Here is a 20,063-nt window from a genome sequence, read left to right as displayed (position 1 = left end):
CAACCTGCATATTCTCGATGTTGCATTTACTACCGTCAGTGTGGAGTTCTATACTTCATTGTATTGATTTCAGGATGGAGATTCGTTTCGTAATTTCATTTGACTGAAAGAGGAGATTTTTTTTAAGCTGCTCTTTATCATTGAAAAAGAGCTCTACCGGCTAGACAAAAACATGAGGCAGTCTACAGTACCAAAAATAGGTATAGGGCCTATATAGTGTACACGATGTTCGATAATAGCAAAAACTTCCACTTTGTAACTTTTATTTATATATTACATAGACTGGCTGTTAAGCTAAGACTTGGTGGCACTGTGGAAACATTTCGGTCGTCGGTCTTCGAAACAAGACTTGCTGCAGATGCAATATTTACAATAAATATCATCGACCTCTACAGGTAATACTTCTATTAAAGTAATAAGAAATACAAAAGGACAAAAAATTTGGATGAAGGTGGACGCAAACCTGCTGCCTTTCTCTTCACAGTTCACGACTCTATCACCTAAGCTTCTGCTTTGGCATGGAAGCCGGGTCTCCGCGTAAGTTATGTTATCTAAAGACTACATAGACAATTGCCATGATTTGCTATTTAACTACCACAAACTGTATCAACACGACACGTTTTTGATAGATCATCATTGTCCCACAGCAATGAAACAGGGTATTTTCGTAATTATTACACTATAAATATCAAATAACGACAGCCTTTAACTACCGATATGTGCACTACTGGCCATTAAAATTGCTACACCACGAAGATGAAGTGCTACAGACGGGAAATTTAACCGACAGGAAGAAGATGCTGTGATATGCAAATGATTAGCTTTTCAGAGCATTCACACAAGGTTGGCGCCGGTGGCGACACCTACAACGTGCTGACATGAGGAAAGTTTCCAATTTCTCATACACAAACAGCAGTTGACCGGCGTTGCCTGGTGAAACGTTGTTGTGATGCCGCGTGTAAGGAGGAAAAATGCGTACCATCGCGTTTCCGACTTTGATAAAGGTCGGATTGTAGCGATTGCGGTTTATCGTATAGCGACATTACTGCTCGCGTTGGTCGAGATCCAATGACTGTTAGCAGAACATGGAATCGGTGGATTCAGGAGGCTAATACGGAACGCCGCGTTGGACCACAACGGCCTCGTATCACAAGCAGTCTAGATGACAGGCATCTTATCCGCATGGCTGTAACTGATTGTGCAGCCACGTCTCGATCTCTGAGTCAACAGATGGGGACGTTTGCAAGGCAACAACCATCTGCACGAACAGTTCGACGACGTTTGCAGCAGCATGGACCATCAACTCGGAGACCATGGCTGCGGTTACCCTTGACGCTGCATCACAGACAGGACCGCCTGCGATGGTGTACTCAACGACGAACCTGGGTGCACGAATGGCAAAAGGTCATTTTTTCGGATGAATCCAGTTTCTGTTTACAGCAACATGGTCACATCCGTGTTTGGCGACATCGCGGTGAACGCACATTGGAAGCGTGTATTCGTCATCGCCATACTGGCATATCATCCGGCGTGATGGTATGGGGTGCCATTGGTTACACATCTCGGTCACCGCTTTTTCGCATTGATGGCACTTTCAACAGTGGACGTTACGTTGCAGATGTGTTACGACCCGTGGCTCTACCCTTCATTCGATCCCTGCGAAACCCTACATTTCAGCAGGATAATGCACGACCGCATGTTGCAGGTCCTATACGGGCCTTTCTGGATACAGAAAATGTTCGACTGGTGCCCTGGCCAGCACATTCTCCAGATCTCTCACCAATTGAAAACGTCTGGTCAATAGTGGCCGAGCAACTGGTTCGTCACAATACGCCAGTCACTACTGTTGATTAACTGTGGTATCGTGCTGAAGCTGCATGGGCAGCTGTATCTGTACACGTCATCCAAGCTCTGTTTGACTCAATGCCCAGGAGTATCAAGGCCGTTATTACGGCCAGAGGTGGTTGTTCCGGGTACTGATCTCTCAGGATCTATGCACCCAAATTGCGTGAAAATGTAATCAGATGTCATTTCTAGTATAATACATTTGTCCGATGAATACCCGTTTATCACTTGCATTTGTTCTTGGTGTAGAAATTTTAATGGCCTGCAGTGTAGTTTTCTGTCATTTTATTATAACATGTAATAGCTAAAACGACGTGGGTCCGAAAGATCCTTAGTTTGCTGATGCTTTGGAATATCTTACATTCACAGCACGTGCTCTACGATAAACGATAAAGAAAACTCAGAAAATATGTAGTTTAACTCAATACTACATGGTGACGCCTATATTCTACTTTAGATAGCCCATCTCATTGGCTAGGTTCCTCTTCACGGCACAAATATGCCAGATGCTCCATTTTCCACTCCGCAGTGTAGTGGAACGTAGAATTCCAAGCTGGTACGCCATCAGCTCCATGTCCACGTGCGTTTTCACGTCCCGTGAGAGGACGGTTTAAGGAAAGTATTTCTACCGTCGAGGAAACTGAACGTTTGGTAGAACGTTACGACTGTCCTTTGAAGAGACTTGATGACTATGTTAAAGAATAGTAACGAAGGAAGAAAGATTAGTGTTGACGTCCCGTCGTCACCGATGTCATTACAGGGGGAACACAGGCTCAGAGTATTTCAAGAATGGGGGAAGGATATTCGGCTGTACCCATTCTAAGGAACACTCTTGGCAGTTGTTTATAGCGATTTAAGGACATCACGAAATGCCTCGGTCAGGACTGGCGGAAGTGGATGTGAACTGTCCTACAACTGAATGTGAGTCCGGTGCGGCTTACCATTCTGTCACGTCACTAGGTTTGAAAAATGTGTGTCAGGTGTCAGGTGATGTACACTTTGAAGCATAGTGCAGCAGTCAATGAAAGTTACGTGGTCTGTCATAATAATGTCTAAGAGACTTTTCCAAGCTACTTCGTAAACCATAGAACATAAATGTCAACATTTCCGTATATAAACCACAACTGATCACTGATCAGCTTCGAATCTGCACAGGAGCTATATGCGCAGCATGTAACATTCCTCAAATAGCATCAAACACGGTTCCACTCGTTGACTGCCACGAGGGTGCCGGCGAACATAGCTGAGACTCATGCCCGCTTTCCAGCGGCCAAGAGTTCCACTGTGTTTAGTACAGAGCATCTGTGGAATGCGTGTTTGTACTATAGTCACAACCATATGTAGCTTGTAGGTAAAACATACTGTCGATGAACGTGGCTGCAACTGTGATCCTGGTTTGGCGACGTGTTACATTCAGCCTTGGTTGCAGATGTGCCTTCTTACAGTTCTACTCGCTGTAGATTTCTTGCAGTCCATTACCATCACCTTTTTCAACACAATCGTTGTCATCGTCATTGCTGTCGCTGTACTCTGCGTCCAAAAACTCATCTTCATCAGAAAACTGCAGTAATGCAGGATCACCGACATCAAAATCTGACTGTTCCCACATACTGAGTAATAAAGCTTATACATTACCGAAGTTTTAGGACCGGTGACTGTTTATTCGATGTAAATACATAAAACTGCGACCGTCACTTTTTTAAATAGTTACTTATTCATTCCATGAACCGGTTTTCGAACCATTTCAGACTCATCTTCAGATGGTTTTCCAGAAGATACATAGCTATTTCAGCCATAATGATGGATGCTCGCTTGCGATAGTATGGACGGGTTCTGTTAGTATCCGTCTGGTTGCAATGTGATGACCAGTTGGTACCACATCACTCACCTTTACACCATATGTATGCACATATACTGTGGGAATGAAACCTTGCCAGGCTCCACCGCGTCCTATACAACCGTTATTTGTTACAAAGATCTTGACAAAAAGATATGACATAGGCCTACTTTGCTGAGATACATTGTTTTTCTTTGACTACTGAAGTCATTATGAGAGCAAATGGAAGCCCGAAATAAAATAAATAATTAATTACTACAAGAACAAACTTCAAGTGACCTGATGCCTTATTTCTATTCTTATATCGACGTATGATACCGTCAATTTATAAGCAAATACTTTAATCAGGATTGGCGTTAACATGAATGTCCGGGAATAAAATAATGTAGAGTTACAGTATTTGCAGTGAACTGCAACTGTTTGCTTGACCATTAGCTTTTTATTTAAATTTAAAAAGGACAAAATTTCGAACGAATTACTGAATTACTTCCGTTCTTTCATTAACATGGTATGGAATATTAATAAAGGCAGATTCTGTTTATTTCAGCTAGAGTTAATATGTATGAAAGTCGCAAGGCACTACCACGCATTATGTTTGAAACAGCTATGTAACTTCTCGAAAACCATCTGAAGATGAGTCTGAAAAATTTTCGAAAACCGGTTCGAGGAATGAATAAGTAAGCGAGAATCAAATTTTCACTCTTCAGCGGAGTGTGCGCTGATATGAAACTTCCTGGGAGATCAGAACTGTGCGCCGGACCGAGACTCGAGGCAAAGGTGCCGAGTTCAGAGTCTCGTTCAGGCGCACAGTTCTGATCTGCCAGGAAGTTACAATAGATGAGGCTTTCAAAAAAGTGACGTTGCAGTTTTTTGTATTTACATCAAACGGAGTAATTCTTCATCAGAGAAAGAAATCGATTTTCGCCGTTTCCTAAATCGTCCCATTTGTTGATGGTTCGGGTTCCATTAGAGCTACTACCATTTATGCTCGTACTATATCATAAGGTAAATATCACATTTCGCATCAAAATAGACTTGTAGTACTGTCGCAGGCGTGGGCTTGGTGTCTATCTTGGCCACAACAATGCGTTCGCTGTGCTGTTTGTAGTAGCTTACCCGCATTCCTATTGTTTTATTCATTATTAAACCTACTCCTGCATTACCTGTATTTGATTTTGTATTTATAACCCTGTATTCACCTGACCAAAAGTCTTCTTCCTCCTGCCACGGAACTTCACTAATTCCTATTGTATCTAACTTTAACCTATCCATTTCCCTTTTTAAATTTTCTAACCTACCTGCCCGTTTAAGGGATCTGACATTCCACGCTCCGATCCGAAGAACGCCAGTTTTCTTTCTCCTGATAACGACGTCCTCCTGAGTAGTCCCCGCCCGGAGATCCGAATAGGGGACTATTTTACCTCTGGAATATTTTACCCAAGAAGACGCCATCATCATTTATCCATACAGTAAAGCTGCATGCACTCGGGAAAAATTACGGCCGCAGTTTCTCTTGGCTTTCAGCCGTTCGCAGTACCAGCACAGTAAGGTCGTTTTGGTTAGTGTTACAAGGCCAGATCAGTCAATCATCCCGACTGTTGCCCCTGCAGCTACTGAAAAGGCTGCTGCTCCTCTTCAGGAACCTTACGTTCGTCTGGCCTCTCAACAGATACCCCTGCGTTGTGGTTGCACCTACGGTACGGCTATCTGTATCGCTATATGTATATATATATATATATATATATATATCTCCTTGGATCTGATCCATATATGTACAGTCGTGCTCAATAGTATCCGAACGACCTAAATTGCATTTCGCTTGGTTCCCATGCAACCCGCATAACGCAGCTGTCTAGCAGGTCCTCTAATCGCTCCTTGGTACAGTCGTTTGAATATTGAAAATGGTTCCAGCAAGTCGCCACTGGAAAACACTGCTCTGTATCGCAATAACTCAAGATATAAAGTAATACCATGATACTACAAATATCAGAGAACACCTTATCAGTGACAAAACTGTCCTTAAGGCTTGTAAGCTCACATTTACGAGAAATGACATACCTGAAATGTTACCACTCTCCTCATTACGTCAGATACGTAATGCACGTAGTAAGTTCGTCGTATTCATGATTTCCTCTTCAAAGCAACATACCGTACTTACTATTTAACACAAAATGCCATAACAAATTTAGTTATTCACGCGCAGCTAATTGAGCTACACGGGCGGCTACACGGGTAGCAGGGGTTGTGTGGCGTGGGCTGGGCGGTTTTTTAGGTTAGATGGCCTCGGGCAAGTGCAGAAAGGGCAACAGCCTCAACGGGTGCGGGGCAAAGTCAGGACATGCGGGGACCAAGCAGCAATCGGTATTGTAATTGTAAACTGTCGAAGCTGCGTTGGTAAAGTACCGGAACTTCAAGCGCTGATAGAAAGCACCGAAGCTGAAATCGTTATAGGTACAGAAAGCTGGCTGAAGCCAGAGATAAATTCTGCCGAAATTTTTACAAAGGCACAGACGGTGTTTAGAAAGGATAGATTGCATGCAACCGGTGGTGGAGTGTTCGTCGCTGTTAGTAGTAGTTTATCCTGTAGTGAAGTAGAAGTGGATAGTTCCTGTGAATTATTATGGGTGGAGGTTACACTCAACAACCGAGCTAGGTTAATAATTGGCTCCTTTTACCGACCCCCCGACTCAGCAGCATTAGTGGCAGAACAACTGAGAGAAAATTTGGAATACATTTCACATAAATTTTCTCAGCATGTTATGGTCTTAGGTGGAGATTTCAATTTACCAGATATAGACTGGGACACTCAGATGTTTAGGACGGGTGGTAGGGACAGAGCATCGAGTGACATTATACTGAGTGCACTATCCGAAAATTACCTCGAGCAATTAAATAGAGAACCGACTCGTGGAGATAACAACTTGGACCTACTGATAACAAACAGACCCGAACTTTTCGACTCTGTAAGTGCAGAACAGGGAATCAGTGATCATAAGGCCGTTGCAGCATCCCTGAATATGGAAGTTAATAGGAATATAAAAAAAAGGGAGGAAGGTTTATCTGTTTAGCAAGAGTAATAGAAGGCAGATTTCAGACTACCTAACAGATCAAAACGAAAATTTCTGTTCCGACACTGACAATGTTGAGTGTTTATGGAAAAAGTTCAAGGCAATCGTAAAATGCGTTTTAGACAGGTACGTGCCGAGCAAAACTGTGAGGGACGGGAAAAACCCACCGTGGTACAACAACAAAGTTAGGAAACTACTGCGAAAGCAAAGAGAGCTTCACTCCAAGTTTAAACGCAGCCAAAACCTCTCAGACAAACAGAAGCTAAACGATGTCAAAGTTAGCGTAAGGAGGGCTATGCGTGAAGCGTTCAGTGAATTCGAAAGTAAAATACTAGGTACCGACTTGACAGAAAATCCTAGGAAGTTCTGGTCTTACGTTAAATCAGTAAGTGGCTCGAAACATCATGTCCAGACACTCCGGGATGATGATGGCATTGAAACAGAGGATGACAAGCGTAAAGCTGAAATACTAAACACCTTTTTCCAAAGCTGTTTCACAGAGGAAGACCGCACTGCAGTTCCTTCTCTAAATCCTCGCACCAACGAAAAAATGGCTGACATTGAAATATGTGTCCAAGGAATAGAAAAGCAACTGGAATCACTCAACAGAGGAAAGTCCACGGGACCTGACGGGATACCAATTCGATTCTACACAGAGTACGCGAAAGAACTTGCCCCCCTTCTAACAGCCGTGTACCGCAAGTCTCTAGAGGAACAGAAGGTTCCAAATGATTGGAAAAGAGCACAGGTAGTCCCAGTCTTCAAGAAGGGTCGTCGAGCAGATGCGCAAAACTATAGACCTATCTCTCTGACGTCGATCTGTTGTAGAATTTTAGAACATGTGTTTTGCTCGAGTATCATGTCGTTTTTGGAAACTCAGAATCTACTATGTAGGAATCAACATGGATTCCGGAAACAGCGATCGTGTGAAACCCAACTCGCTTTATTTGTTCATGAAACCCAGAAAATATTAGATACAGGCTCCCAGGTAGATGCCATTTTCCTTGACTTCCGGAAGGCGTTCGATACAGTTCCGCACTGTCGCCTGATAAACAAAGTAAGAGCCTACGGAATATCAGACCAGCTGTGTGGCTGTACTGAAGAGTTTTTAGGAAACAGAACACAGCATGTTGTTCTCAATGGAGAGACATCTACAGACGTTAAAGTAACCTCTGGCGTGCCACAGGGGAGTGTTATGGGACCATTGCTTTTCACAATATATATAAATGACCTAGTAGATAGTGTCGGAAGTTCCATGCGGCTTTTCGCGGATGATGCTGTAGTATACAGAGAAGTTGCAGCATTAGAAAATTGTAGCGAAATGCAGGAAGATCTGCAGCGGATAGGCACTTAGTGCAGGGAGTGGCAACTGACCCTTAACATAGACAAATGTAATGTATTGCGAATACATAGAAAGAAGGATCCTTTATTGTATGATTATATGATAGCGGAACAAACACTGGTAGCAGTTACTTCTGTAAAATATCTGGGAGTATGCGTGCGGAACGATTTGAAGTGGAATGATCATATAAAATTAATTGTTGGTAAGGCGGGTACCAGGTTGAGATTCATTGGGAGAGTCCTTAGAAAATGTAGTCCATCAACAAAGGAGGTGGCTTACAAAACACTCGTTCGACCTATACTTGAGTATTGCTCATCAGTGTGGGATCCGTACCAGATCGGGTTGACGGAGGAAATAGAGAAGATCCAAAGAAGAGCGGCGCGTTTCGTCACAGGGTTATTTGGTAACCGTGATAGCGTTACGGAGATGTTTAACAAACTCAAGTGGCAGACTCTGCAAGAGAGGCGCTCTGCATCGCGGTGTAGCTTGCTCGCCAGGTTTCGAGAGGGTGCGTTTCTGGATGAGGTATCGAATATATTGCTTCCCCCTACTTATACCTCCCGAGGAGATCACGAATGTAAAATTAGAGAGATTAGAGCGCGCACAGAGGCTTTCAGACAGTCGTTCTTCCCGCGAACCATACGCGACTGGAACAGGAAAGGGAGATAATGACAGTGGCACGTAAAGTGCCCTCCGCCACACACCGTTGGGTGGCTTGCGGAGTATAAATGTAGATGTAGAGAATATGTATGAACTTCACATGACATGACGAACTGTCTCGTTTTATAAAGGATGTGGATATTTCATAAGAATTATTCATTAAAACTGTGTAGAAGAAAAGGCTGAAAAACATCAAAATATTGAAAAATATTTTGTACTTCCCGTACACTTTTGACAACTCGGTGAACAAACTAAAGTTAATGCACACTACAGGACTACATATTGTACTAAATAGGTGTAGCGTGTAGCCACCGACCGGCACACGGTGGCAGCTGGAGGGTCCGCTGTCCCCATAGCAGCCTCGAGACAGCTAACGTGTTAATTAACTTTCAATAATTTAGTTTGTTTTCCATTTGATCTGTCGATGCTAAGCATAGCGTAAATTTCACTACAGTAAGTGTTTCATACACTATGTGATCGAAAGTATCCGGAAACCTGGCTGAAAATGCCTTAAAAGTTCGTGGCGCCCTCCAATGGTAATACTGGAATTCAATATGGTGTTGGCTCACCCTTAACCTTTATGACAGTTTCCACTCTCGCAGGCATACGTTCAATCACGAGCTGGAAGGTTCCTTGGGGAATGGCAGCCCATTCTTCACGGAGTGCTGCACTGAGGAGAGGTGTGGAGTTGGTCGCTGTGGCCTGGTACGAAGCCGGCGTTCCAAAACATCCCAAAGCTGTTTTATAGAATTCAGGTTAGGACTGTGTTCAGGCCAGTCCATTACAGGGATGTTACTGTAGTGCGACCACTACGCCACAGGCCGCGCATTACGAACAGGTGCTCGATCGTGTTGAAAGATGCAATAGCCATCCCAGAATTGCTCTTAAACAGTAAGAAGGAAGAAGGTGCTTAAAACAACAATGTAGGCCTGTGCTGTGATAGTGCCACGAAAAACAACAAGGGGCGCAAGGCTTCTCTGTCAAAAAGACGACTACACCATAAGGTCACCGCATCCGAATTTTACTGTTGGCACTAGACACGCTGGCAGATGACGTTCACCGGGTATTGGCTATAACCACATGCTTCAAACGGATCGACACATTGTGTACCGTGATTCTTCACTCCACACAACGCTTTTCGACTGTTAAATTGTCCAATGTTTACGCTCCTTACACCAAGCGAATCGTCGTTTGGCATTTACCGGCGTGATGTATGGCTTATAAGCAGCCGCTCGACCATGAAAATCAAAGTTTTCTCACCTCCCGCCTAACTGTCATAGTACTTGCAGTGGATCCTGATGCAGTTTGAAATTCCTGTGTGATGTGTGCCTATCACACATTACGACCCTCTTCAACTGTCGGCGGTCTCTGTCTGTCAACAGGCGAGGTCAGCCTGTACGCTTTTGTGCTGTACGCGACCCTTCACGTTTCCACTTCACTATCACATCTTAAAAAGTGGACCTAGCGATGTTTATGGGTGAGGAAATCTCGCGTACAGACGTATGACACAAGTGACACCCAATCACCTGACCTTGTTCGAAGTCTGTGAGTTCCGCGGTGCACCCGATTCTGCTTTCTCACGATGTCCAATGACTACTGAGATCGCTGATATGGAGTACCTGGTAGTAGGTGGCAGCACAATGCTCCTAATATGAAAAAACGCATGTTTTTGGGGGTGTCCGGATACTTTTGGTCACATAGTGTAGCATAGAGAAATGTGGTGCAGAAGATACAAATTTCAAAATCGAACAAACAGCTTTACCACAACTATGGCTGTATTGTTAAAAAAATATTGAAATTGGGCAACCGACTCAAAAAATACACATTCTCTAGGTCCTCCCTGAAGGTGCCGATGCAACACTAAAGCGTAACACGCAAAGTTATGGCGTAAATGCACTCGAAGCATTGAGGCCCAGAACAAGCATCTATGATTCGCTTATTTACATAAGTGTACCAGACAATAAGAAATTATGCCCCAGGAGACATCACGCTCATTCCGTGTAACCCACCCCCCCCCCCCCCCTTATTCCTGATGATGACCCCACAGTTTGCCGAGAAAGTGTGTCCAGAATCTTTTTTTTTTTTTTTTTTTTTTTTCTCAGTCTTGCAATGTCAAGATAAAGCTACTCAATAATGATTAGATTCTGTAAAACGACCCGTAGTTCCAAACGGTCCATCCATTTACTGTCAGATTAAGTTTGGACTTGGACTTGGGGGGGGGGGCGGGCATTTTGAAGTGTAACAGGGTACCTCAGTATTCCTCAAAACAGTAAGGTATGTTCGTTGCCTTGGGAACACGGCTATAGTCATGTCGAGAATCGGCCTACTGTGCCAGACTCATTAGCGCTTATCTTTGCTTAGGCTGCGTCCACGGGCGGCTTCCAAGAGGTCTCTGTCGAGCTGTCTGTCACCCGCCAGGGAAGCAGGTGGTGCCCAGCTGGCAAACTCGTGGGGCTTGTGGAGCGCCTGGCGGTCCAGGGTTGTCGGATGTGCTTTCGACGGCGGGCATGTGGACCACATTCCGCCGTAGTTAGGGGAAGAAGGGCCTTTTAGACAGCGGCCTGAGGACTGGTGTTGCAAGCCGCCGTCTGATCCAGACTTACACTTTGTAACGTGCAGCCGCGGGACCGCAAGCTGGAAGTTTACGTCTCTGCTTTAATACATGGTGCAAAGTTAGATGTTCTCGCGTACATTTAGTAGTGCAGCAGCGGTGTTGTAACGGCAGTTACGACACGTTATACCAGCCAGTGTCTCGCAAGACGCTAACACGGGTAATACGGGTAATGCCCCTTAAATGCCGTCCGACGTGGCCGAGCGGTTCTAGGCGCTTCAGTCTGGAACCACGCGACCGCTACGGTCGCAGGTTCGAATCCTGCTTTGGGCATGGATGCGTGTGATGTCCTTAGGTAAGATAGGTTTAAGTAGTTCTAAGTTCTACGGGACTGATGACCTCAGATGTTAAGTCCCGTAGTGCTCAGAGCCATTTGAACCATTTAGCCCCTTAAATGTGTGGACCCCTCAGTCAATCCGTTGCCCACTAATTATCATCTTGCTATTTAAAACATTTCATTTGCTTGAAAATGTTTAGCCTCCCGTGGTAACACTCACTTCTGTTTACAAGTTTGTTATTTATTGCGTTGGTTCTTTGGTGACAGAAGTGGATAAGGGCATACAATCTTACGCTTAGTAAATTTAGCCGTTGTGAACGGTAAAGTTTGGTGTGAGTTTTAACGCTGCATCTGTGCTCTCTCAGCCATCCTTATGGAATTGGCCCGGACTGAGCTCACTAAGTATTAACGGAATTCTTTTTCTGCTTCTTGTAAATGAAAAAAAATTAACCTTTTGTAGCTCTGTGTTATATTACCTGGTACCAGGAATTTTGTGACTTGTCATTTCTTATATTGTAAAACGGGCTAGTATTGAGAGAATGGGTGCTGCAGGTAATCCCCTGACCTAATCTCCAAGTATGAGATTCAGTTGTTTGTTACCATGCTATATTACGCGTGTTAATTTTATTTTTTTATGATGATAGTCTGAGTTATGTTTTAGAATCGGTTAATCTGGGCTACTGGGCCGCGTTCCTTTGGAGTGCCACGTGTTCTCCCACGCGGTGCGAATCGCTTACGGTACCAAAAGGTTGTTCAGAATATTTTGTAAAAATTTCACCTTGAAATTTCTTATAACAGTTGTTATATATGCAAAAGTTTAATATTGAAACTTCAAATTACAACTGTTGTCTAGGTATTTTCTTAAAATGTTCTTTAAACTGATTTAAATCCCACTGGATGTGCCTCGTTAAGTTCAGTTGGAAGTTATAGTGAGTTGTGTACATTATTTCACGCTCTGCTAAGAGCTTTTAAAAGTGATTTGGTGTTATTTAAAGCCTATACCATTAAGATTATGTAAATTTACTCTGAAATGCTCGTTGACATAAAGCATATTTAGTAAATGACACCATACCTAAATCATCGCCTTGCAGTACTCTTAATTTAGAAATTGGTAACTAAACCCTTTGGTTTTCGGGGCTATCCTTGTACGTTTGCTGATTTGTGTGAAATTTTATAATCTTAATAAATTGTAATTCAAATGTGCATTAACGAATGATGTTCGGTCGCTTTTTCCCAGGCGCTTCTTGACCCTTCTTGTGGAGGCGTATTGAGACGCCTCGAACTTGGAAGGCGGGACTTCCCACATTTTCAACAAAAATATCCAATAGAAAAGGCAACATTTGTCCTCACAGGATGTTACAATAAACACTCGGGCCCACTATTCCGCATTACCGTGAGTATGAACCAAAGTCCTAACAAAAAAAAAAAAAAAAAAAAAAACTCAAAATGAGCACAGAACCACCTCCGATTTGAACTGCAGCTTCAGCACAAAGCTCGTTGACCCCATAATTGGGCTGTCTGGGAACTCGCTGCTTCATTTCACTTCGAAAAGAAGCACTAGCCGCGCGTCCAGTAAGTTACTGCCCAGTTTCTGTCTCATGTGACCCACTGAAGACGTCACAGAGTCACCACAGTGATCGCTGGGCTTTTACGAATTCCCCGACCCCAAATGCCCACTGCATGCCGTCTCCTCTCCAATGCTCTTTTGGAAATTGGTTTAGAAGTGCCTGCGTTAATTGACAGTAGCGGTTCCTAATGGTTGAAATGGCTTTGAGCACTGTGAGACTTAACATTTGAGGTCATCAGTCCCCTAGAAGTTAGAACTACTTAAACCTATCTTACCTAAGGACATCACACGCATCCATGCCCAAAGCAGGATTCGAACTTGCGACCCTAGCGTTCACGCGGTTCCAGACTGAAGAGCCTAGAACCCCTCGGCCACTCCGGCCGACGCAGTTGTTCCCGTCGTGTTTGAAACCGATTGCCAGTTATAACAGATCGCCGTTCACAAGTGGTGACATTCATCTGTGTTCGTCGTCCGTTACAGTCTGCTTATTACCACTTACCTTCGGTACATTACATGGCTCTGAGTTACACTCCATTCGTAGTAGACACTTCGGATACTACGCGTTGGTACACCAACAATTGGGACTACTTCATTAACGGTATGGTAATGGACACGCACAAACACGATTGCTGCCTTCTGCTATTTTGACACTTCCACACTAGGATCCATCTTACTGCGCTAATTCAATATAAACCACGAGTACACACATTGTTGTTGTGTGCGACCACAGCGCCTGAATATATTACATATGAAAAATGAATACGCTGTATATTAATGTCCTTTATTTAATTTGCTCGATTAGCTAATTTCGACAATGTGTCATTTCAAAGTACCTGAAATTTGAAACACATCGACGCGGAGGAAAGTAATATCTCCTGCATACGTCGTTATTCAGCTATGAAACATTACCCATGCCGCATTTATATAACCACATTACAGTGTTATAGCTCTGCCGAATGCGTGATCTCAGTCACGTACATCATGTTGTACATTGTGTAAATATCATATTCATCTCACAAATATATGGCTACACATCATAATATTCAAATCTATGTGGGCAGAATGCAAATCATAATTCCACACAGTCGCATCACACACAATAGTGACTGTAAGTGGGACTACCGCGCGGATACTGCAGCCTAACATCTAGAACCAGCTGTTATAAAATGGTTCAAATGACTCTGAGCACTATGGGACTTAACATCGGAGGTCATCAGTTCCCTAGAACTTAGAACTACTTAAACATAACTAACCTAAGGACATCACACACATCCATGCCCGAGGCAGGACTCGAAACGGCGACCTTAGCAGTCGCGCGGTTCCGGACTAAAGCGCCTAGGACCGCTCGGCCACCACAGACGGCCCAGTTGTTATAACGTCGTCAAAAACACGCCTACAGGCCACACAGCAGAATCATCAATAGCTACATGGAAGAAGTACGTACATTTAGCACTGGAAACCTGATTAACCAATGTATTCTATTCTACGCAATCAGTGACGAAAGGCTACGTGAAGGTACACAAACAAGCGTATTAAAATATTTTTTGCAGTATATTCAAAGTAACTCAGAAAATAAAAGTTTCATGAAATGTCGAAACATACACATTACATTAATTGTAGGCATACCAGAAATAACCAATTTATTGTATAGTAACGAAACTCTGTTGTACTGTATATTAAGTGACAGAAGATTGCGTTGACATACAATGACATCCATTCCAATTTTATACAGGGCAATAAAACTAAATTCTGAAATAAATACAAATTTTAAAAAATAATATTAAAAAGCCAATATATTATAATTCATGTCAGCATTATCCAACACGTTTGCCATTTACTTATTATACATTAAGGTCACAAAAGTGATGGAATGACGATATGCACACATACAGACGGCGGTGTACACGAAGTATAAAATGACTGTGCGTTAGTGCAGCAGTTATTTGTACTCAGGTGACTGATGTGAAAATGTTTCTGATGATAATGTGACCGCACGGCGCAGTTAACAGATTTAGAACACAGAATTGTAATTTGAGCTAGAAGTATATGACATTCAATCTCGAAAATCATTAGGGACTTCAATATTCCCAAAACGGCAGTGTCAAAAACATGCCGAGAACATCAAATTTCAAGCAATACTGTCACCACGGACAACGCAGTGGTAGACTGCCTTCTCATGAGAACTGAGAGCAGCGGTGTTTGCGTATATTTGTCAGTATTAACAAAGAAGCAACACTGCGTGAAACAGCCGCAGGAATCAATGTGGCACGTACTAAGAACGTATGTTAGGACTGTGCGGCGAAATCTAGCGTTAATGGGCTATGGCAACAGGGTTTTTGCTAACAGCACAACATCGCCAGCAGTTCATCTCCTGGGCTCGTGTTCACATGGTTGGAGCGTAGACGACTGTAAAAGTGTGTCCTGGAGAAGTGAGTTCCAATTTATTTTGGCAAGAGCTGATGGTAGGGTGGCCCAGACCCCACGAAGCCATGGACCCAAGTTTTCAAAAAGACACTGCGCAAATTGGTGGTGGTTCCATAATGGTGTGGGCTGTGTTAATATGAAATGGACTGGGTCCCCTAGTCCAACTGAGCCGATCATTGACTGGAAATAATTATGTTCGGCTACTTGGAGACCATTTGCTGCCATTCAAATGGCTCTGAGCACTATGGGACTTAACATCTGTGGTCATCAGTCCCCTAGAACTTAGAACTACTTAAACCTAACCAACCTAAGGACATCACACACATCCATGCTCGAGGCAGGATGCGAACCTGCGACCGTAGCGATCGCGCGGTTCCAGACTGAAGCGCCTAGAACCGCTCGGTAACAGCGGTCGGCTGCAGCCATTCATGGACTTAATGTTCCCAGATAGCAATGAAATTTTTTTTGATGGTAATAGTCATTTCATTCGCGATTGGTTTAAAGAACATTCTGGACTATTCGAGCAGATGATTTGGCCACCCACATCTCCCGATGTGAATCCCATCGAACATTTGTGGGGCTTAATGGAGAGGTCAGTTCGTGCACAAAATCGTGCACCGGCAACATTTTCGCTATTATGGACGGCTATCGTGGCAGCACGGCTCAGTAGTTCTGCAGGGATCTTCCAACAACTTGAGTCCATGCCACGTCGATTTACTGCACTACGCCGGGCACAAAGAGGTCGTAATTGAAACTATATTAGATGACACGACAGCATCTTTGGATCTGTTGTATATTACGGTACAGTACCTCGAAAGGTAAAACAACGCGTCACAAATCATGCTCGCATGTCTGTCTTGCAGTCAATATTTTGTTCCTTTTAAATGTGGCTAGCGACTCGAGTGGTACACACATCTCATATTAATGTCTACTAGCATCTGTACGTGTAAATTTTATCAGTAAAGGTGGGGGGGGGGGGGGTGAGGCGTTTATAGAGATGCATTGTTTCAGCTTCCAGGTGCACATGTGCCTGCAGAAGGGGAGGTTTCCAATGCTGCTACTTCAGGTGTGACCACTGGCTAAAGTATCGTGACATCAGTATATATCTACTGGAGCGAGATGCAGTACTGCTGTAGGTGCACCTTCAGGTGCGTAGCAGAGGTCGTAAGCAACACACCTTTTCAGCATTCTTTGGCATGCCAGAGGACAATGGCTGGTGACACATACTGTGTATATACAGGACAAGAGTGTCATTCTAGGCTAGGTTTCCTGTAGCCACCAGGAAGGACATAGAGCATTTTTTGTGTTTTTACGGAAAGATGTAATTGTCTGCTCACTAACCTAAGTGGTAGTGGTATCAGTGTGTCACATTAGTTTTATTTCTATAGAGCAGCGCACTTTTATTTACAACTCCATTACAGTCTTACACTGAAGCACCAAAGAAACTAGCGTAGGCTTGCGTACTCAAATACAGAGATATGCAAATACGCAGAATATGGCGCTGCTCTCTGCAACGCCTGTGTAAGACTAGAAGTCTCTGGCGCAGTTATTAGATCGGTTACTGCTGCTACAGTGGCAGGCTATCAGGATTTAAGTAAGTTTGAACGTGGTGCTAGAGCCGGCGCACGAGCGAGGTAGCAAAGAGATGGAAATTTTCCTGTACGGCCATTTCACGAGTGTACCGTCAATATCAGGAATCCGGTAAAACATCAAATGTCCGACATCGCTGTGGCCGGGAAAAGATTCTGAAAGAATGAAGTCAACGACGACTGATGAGAATCGTTCAACATGACAGAAGTGCAACCCTTCCGCAAATTGCTACAGATTTCTGTGCTGGGACATCAACAAGTGTCACCGAGCGAAACATTCAACGAAACATCATCGATATGGGCTTTCGGCGCCCACTTGTGTACCCTTGATGACTGCACGACACAAATGTTTACGCCTCGCCTGGGTCCGTCAACACTGACGTTTGACTATTGATGACTGGAAAAAGGGTTCAAATGGCTCTGAGCACTATGTAACTAACATCGGAGGTCATCAGTCCCCTAGAACTTAGAACTACTTAAACCTAACGTACCTAAGGACATCACACACATCGATGCCCGCGGCAGGATTCGAACCTGCGACCATAGCGGTCACGCGGTTCCAGACTGAAGCACCTAGAACCGCTCGGCCACAACGGTCGGCGATGACTGGAAACATGTTGCCTGGTCGGACGAGTCTTGTTTCAAATTGTATCGAGTGGGAGGACATGTACGTGTAAGGAGACTACCTTATAAATCCATGGACTTTGTATGTCTGCAGTGGACTCTGTCATGGTGCGGGACGTGTGCAGTTGGAGTGATATGGAACCTCTGATACGTCTAGATATGACTCTGTTAGGTGACACGTTCGTAAGTATCCTGACGGATCACCTACACCCATTGATGTGCATTGTGTATTCCAAATGGACTTGAGCAATTCCAGCAGGACAATGTGACACCCCCCACTTCCTGAATTGCTACATAGTAGCTCGAGGAACACTCTGAGTTTAAACATTGCCGCTGTCCATCAAACTTCCCAGACATGAGCATTTTTTTAACATATCTGAGATGCCTTGCAACGTGCTGTACGCCCACCCCTTCGTACTTTCACTGATTTATGGACAGCCCTGCAGGATTCATGGTGTCGGTTCCCTCCAGTACTACTTCATATATTAGCCGAGTCAATGCAACATCATGTAGCGGCGCTTCTGTGTGCTCACTAGGGCCCAACACGATATTAGACAGGTGTACCAGTTTCTTTGGCTCTTCAGTGTATAATCTCTGTCTGACATTTAGGAACCAGATTTTAAACTGCAAGAAATTATAGGGTCGCATGTGGACTCTGACCACAATTTATTGATTATGAACTGCAGATTAAAACTGCAGATATTGGAAAAGTATTTGAAATTAAGGAGATGGACCTGGATAAGTTAAAAGAACTAGAGGTTGTTGATAGTTCCAGAGGGAGCATTAGGTAACGGTTGACTAGAAGAGGGGAAAGGAATACAGTAGAAGATGAATGGGTAACTATAAGAGATGAAATAGTGAAGGTAACGTACGATCAAATAGGCAAAAAGACAAGTCGTAGGACAAATCCTTGAATGACGCAAAAAGTATTGAATTTAATTGATGAAACAAGAAAATTTAATAACGCAGCAAATGAAGTAGGCGAAAGGGAATACATACGTTTATAAAATTAGTTCCACAGGAAGTGCAAAATGGCTAAACAGGAATGGCTAAAGGACAAATGTAAGGATTTACAAACATATTTCACTGGAGGAAACACCAATATCGCCTACAAGAATATTAAAGGGGCCTTTGGGGAAAAGAGAAGCAGTTAACATCAGGAGCTCATTTGGAAAACCAGTCCTAACCAAAGATTGGAAAGATGAAAGCAATATATAGAGGGTCAGTCCAAGGGAAATGAACTTGAAAGCAAGGTATTAGCGAAAGGGAAGTGGAGGTAGATGAAGGTGACATGGGTGATACGATACTACGAGAAGAATTTGACCCAGCTCTGGAAGGTCTATATCGAAACAAAGCCCAGGAAGTAGACGATATTCCATCATAACTACTGGTAGTCTTGGTAGTCTTGGGAGAGCCAGCCATGACAAAACTCTTCCTTCTGGTGTGCAAGATGTATGGGACAGGAATACCCTCAGACTACCAAAGGAATGGAGTAATTCCAGTTCCAAAGAAAGGAATTGCTAACGGATGGGAAATTTACCAAACTATCAGTTTAGTAAGTCAATATAGTGCACTGCTTTTACCCAGCACTGTACGTTATATTACAGGGCCGGCCACGGCGTGCCAAAGTTCACGCGTGCAGTGTGTGTGGGCCATGATCGGATCAAGGCTCGGCCTGTCTCTCTGCTTTTCTCGGTCCTTCTCAGAAGTACACGGAACAACCAGACATTTCATTTACCATTGCAGTGCAGCATATTTTGGCCGGCACAACTGTCTGAGATCGGCGGAATTTTGCACTCAGCACTGTTTAACCTTCTCTGTTTGTTCGAGGCATAAGACTTTCACAGGTCCAATGGCTGTTTCTGCAATAAGAGGTAGTCTAGCGACCTGTCGTCACAGTCCTTTAAAATGAATGGGAATGACAGGAGAGAGGGATGAGAATTCTGAACTTGCATAAGCGACAGGTACTGCTTACTTGCTATGGAACGACATTACAGCATCATGCAGAGTGAATTTGAAGACTTAGTTGACAATGAACGAGCAAGAAATTACAACGATCGACAGACGGGATGCATTGTTCCTTAAATTAAAAAGCACATAGCCCTAAATTTGCAAGCCTGGAGCACGTAAAGGAATTGGTATGAATAGTGAAATTTCTGAAGTCACAGGCATTATTCCATCATGAATTGCTGCAGTTTTCAGTGGAACTGGAAGAAGAG

Source organism: Schistocerca cancellata, chromosome 8 (assembly GCF_023864275.1).
Source record: "Schistocerca cancellata isolate TAMUIC-IGC-003103 chromosome 8, iqSchCanc2.1, whole genome shotgun sequence".
In the NCBI taxonomy this organism is placed as follows: Eukaryota; Metazoa; Arthropoda; class Insecta; order Orthoptera; family Acrididae; genus Schistocerca; species Schistocerca cancellata.
The sequence above is the reverse complement of the archived record's forward strand: the minus strand, read 5'-3'. Positions refer to the sequence as shown.